Here is a 4819-nt window from a genome sequence, read left to right on the forward strand (position 1 = left end):
AGAGGATGTGTCGGGATGGCTGGTGTCCCAGACGAGAACGGTGGTGCCTGTGTTGAGATGACTGCCTTTCGGGGCTCTTGACTCCATCAGGCTCAAGGAGACTGGGTTCCCTTCCCCAGACGCTAGGTCACTTTTGCCACCGTAAGGACCTAATAAGCACTGTATGTGCTCCCCACTTCTTCCATCTTATTTCTACTTGTCTTACAGAGCCCTTTAGGAAAACAGCTTCTTCAGCTCCAGCCTGCTGCTTCTCTTGGCTGAAGATTCAACAAATCATGCAGATCACCATGACACTGGGAGGGGCGCTGTGTAGCACATTGCCTGGGCTTACATCCCGGCTGTGACTCTTGGATCCTTGCGATCTTAGCGAAATGAATTACACTCCCCATGCTTCTGCAAAATGGAAATGGGAGTTACAGTGCCTATTCCAGACCACATAGGGGCTGTTTCAGTGTGCTAGTTGTTGGGTGGCCTCTTGTGAAACATGAACTAATTAAGGACACACAAAGTTCCTAGAACAGTGTCTGGATGTGGACAAACACTTGTTAAATGCTAGTTACTATTTTTAAAAGAAAAAAGAAAAAAAGCAAATGGCCGGGGACAAGACTCCAGGTTGTCCCAGGTCTTACCTACTCCACTTGTGCACCTGTGCACAACACACAATGTGTTGTCATTACAGGCTACATTATATAAACTATTATATAACCACACATCAGGCCAAATCCAGGTCTATGTTCTCTGCCCAGCCAGGACCATCCTGCTACCTAATTCAGCTTCTTTTTATTCCTCCCCAACTAATCACTGAAAGCATGAATCTACCTTTCCTATCTGTGTTTCCCAGCACCACAATGACAATGGACACATAGCAGTTTTAAGAAGTGGATGAATTAATGGATGGATGGATGGATGGATGGATGGTGGTGGTGCTTATGTGGAAGCCATGAGTACTGTCTCAAATTTCAAGATTTCATTCAAGACTGCTCAGTTCCTGAGTTATATTTAAATGATTTTCATTTTACAGAAATCATACTGAATCTAGAACAGAATTAAAATAAAACATATAAGAAACTTCTTTTAAATTGGAAACTAGAAACAAGAATATAAGGAATACAAAAAATAAAAATGCACGTTTTCCACACAAAGGCTGAACACCAAATGAATACTTTTCCTTCTAGAGGGTTTTGTTTTAGCCTCATTATCCCACCATTTAGAGGATATGATGACTTATGGTCTTAAAATGAAACAGTATATCATTAAAGCCTTATTTTCATGAAGATATTTTCTTCTAATTAAATTCAATACCATCAGTGGAAGAATAGCTTATTCAACACAATGCATAGAAATCCTTTTCCATGTAATAGAGAAGTCAAAGAGTTCATGTTTTACTGAGAATCAAGGAAAAACACACTCTGGTTTATAGGCTTTGCATGGGCAAGCATTTTCTCTTAAGTGAACAGTTTGGGCCATATTTCACCAGTGGAAAAGCAGCCTAAACATGATTAATTTACCATGTTTCATGATGGAACATTAGCAGAGGAATAAAAACAGTTTTCACCAAAAACCATGATAGTGACCACTATGCTTTTAATTAGTGGCACTGAAGCGTCCGAAACAAAAACAAGTGAATAAAGAACAGCAAAAACAAATAGAAAGAAAAGAAAAACCTTAGACACATTTAAATTATTAATGGTAGGCTTCACCATGTTCTGGGTATCTGTGCTATTTATTCAGCAAATGTTTTGGAAACCCCTGGATTGTGTCAAGCATGAGCTAAGCCCTGGAAATGTAAAGATGATGGAGGGAACACACAGGTGCTGCTTTCAAGCAAATCATAGTCAAGTAATTTTGGCTCACTTCTTCAAGAAATGAGATCCAATAAGAAGCCTTAAGGGAAACACCTGTATGCATATATGCATGCAGTTTTGTTTATTCACTCCGGAAACATATTTGTTGGCTGCTGATTTAGTGAACAGTGACATAGCAAGAGAAAGGACATACATAATTTATAATTTCCCTCCAGAAAACATTTATTCAAAATTTATAAACTTACCAATAGTGATGGAGTAGTGTGCTAACAGTAGCAATAATCAAAAACATAGTTAACAAGAGTGAAGCAAATCTTGTTCATTTAACTATTTCTGAAATTTTCAAAGCTCTAAAAATTATCTCAATTTTAGTGTAATTAAGACATGGGGAGGCAAATATGTAAAAACATACAGAGGAAAGATTCAAAGTAAACAAAAATCACACTTAGCACCCAGATCTTGATTTCTAATACCTTCTCCAATGAAAGACCAGAGCTCCTTAGAGAAATAGTGTATTCCAAGGCCAGGGCAGGAAATACACAAGATGAGCTTGGATTATCTTGTAGGGCCAGAAAGTAAGGTGTTCCAAGAACAAAATGATGGCGTATGTCAAAGGGACACGGATGCCAACCTGAAGGAGCTTCCAGTGGCTCAAACTAGAACAATTTGAGCATCAGAATAAATAATGTAGTATTGGATTATGCCCCAAAGTATAAAATAAATATCTTTGAGTCCATATGATATAAATGAATGACTGATAGCTAAAACAAAACAGGGAGAAGAGACAAATATCTCAAACAGAAGAATTCCAAATAATTTATGTCATAAGCCCCACTTAATGAGGTAAGCACAGCTCCCTACCTGTAACTGTGGGCTTTGCATAGTCACTTCCTTCCAAACAGTACTATACAGAAAGAGGAGAAAAAGTGTAACTGTACAGTGGAGAAACTTGGCAAAGTGGAGAAGACTGGACCACACTGGCCAGGTGATCATGGTTAATTAACATCAACTGTGATGAACAATGTGGCTAACGTGGATCCTTGATGTGATGTGATGTGATGAGAACTGCACTTTCCCTCTGTGGTCTTTCTCTCAAAAAGCCATACCCTCAGTCTAACCAGGAGAGAAACATCCTACTAACCCAAACTGAGGAATGGTTAACATACCTGACCAGTATTCTTCAAAACCATGAAAGACTTCAAAAATAAGGAAAATCTGAGCAGTGGTCAGAGCCAAGAGCAGCTGAGGAGACACGATGAGTAAATGGACTTTGGTATCCTGCACGGGATCCTGAAATAGAAATAGGAAGTTGGGTGAAAACTAAGGTACTTTTAATGTAATATGGACTTTAGCTATTAATAATGTAGTGATGTTTATTTTTTAATTCAGACAAATGTACCACAGTAATGTAAGATGTTAGTGGAGGAAGCGGAGTACAGTGCATCTCTTCACTATCTTTACTATTTTTCTGTGAATCTAAAACTATTCTAAAATTTAAAATTAACTCCAACAAAAATCAAATATCTGAAGTCAGTAAGAGGAACACAATTATTTTCCATAAATAAAAAGATCCATAAATGTAGGATAAATAATAAAAAATTTGACATTGTAATTTGGTTCTATTTACCATTTTATTGCTAGATTGTGTGAGGTGCTTCAGTCGAGTGTATGTCGCAAACATTTTGAAGACTGAACAAAGCACAGAATTATAACACACTGCCTTGTGTATCTTGTACCCAACTCTGCCTCCAATTTCTCTGTTTCTTCCCCCTTTAGGGACTGCAGGCATTTTGAAGTGTTCTAGCTATAGGGCTGCTAAAGCTGCTGTATATTTTTATTTAAAATACACTTTTTTAGTATGAATAATTTTCTCTGATTACTGTATTTTTTCCCATTTTCTCATGTGATTACTACTGTATGGCGCAGGGACAATGTTAGAAGTCAAAAGTACTCTGACTATAGAGTGTGGTCACATTTTATGCAAACTTGAAACAGTGCAAAATAAACGTGTTAATAAAGTCCCAATTATGTACAAGATTTGAAATAATGGTAATTTTTCAAATTAAAAATTGATGAAGAATCATAGTTTAAAAGCTGATAGATCAAATGCATTTTCAGCTGTGTTTATACTACTACCACATGGTGGCGCCACACTAGCTGGTGAATGCAAAGGCTAGGCGAGCCTTAGATTAATCTTGAATGACTTGAATTATACTTCACCAGGAGCACAGATTTATATTTTAATTCTATCTTTCATTTTACAAATGAGATAACTGGAGTCCAGAAAGGTAAATTATTCCCCTACATCCACAGAGGGGACCATTACTGAGCTGGGAATAGAATAGAATGTATTTCCTTTCACTCAGTTCTGTGCCATAGATGTGCATATATACATTCACCTATGGGTTAATTTCCACAACAGAACTTCATGGAAGAAAAAGTACCTCTTAATGTCACTTTAAGTTCATTCATATAAATAAATGTCCAAAATATATTTATTAAAATCTTGACTTAGTACATTTCCTTCTTTAGATCTCTGAAAGTCTCTGTACTGCATTTTTTGGGTAGCAAAATTTTTGCTGATACAAGACAAATTTAGGAGCCATTAAAAAAATGTACTAGAACTGTACAAGTTGACTTAGATCTCCACAAAGTATCTTTAAGTGAAAATATTTTTAAAAGATGTTAGCTTACCCATGTTTATAAACCAAATAATAACAAAATTAAAATACCTTGTATAGGATGTGTCTAAATGTACATGTCTATAAATATATGTCTGTATAGAGTTATTTTAATACAATGATAAATACAATGATATATAAAGTCTTTAATAGGTGTTAGCTTTGCAGGGAAAAGAAGGAGATTCATGTGAGTGAAAAATTAAAGAGAATGAGGAGAAAGCCAAACAAAAATAAGAAAAAAAATTGCACATATACACAATTCCTATATATAACCACACTTATACATTTATATAAAACTATATTGTGTGGATATATGTCTAAAAATATATTTAA

This window comes from Manis pentadactyla, chromosome 12 (assembly GCF_030020395.1).
Source record: "Manis pentadactyla isolate mManPen7 chromosome 12, mManPen7.hap1, whole genome shotgun sequence".
Lineage (NCBI taxonomy): Eukaryota > Metazoa > Chordata > Mammalia > Pholidota > Manidae > Manis > Manis pentadactyla.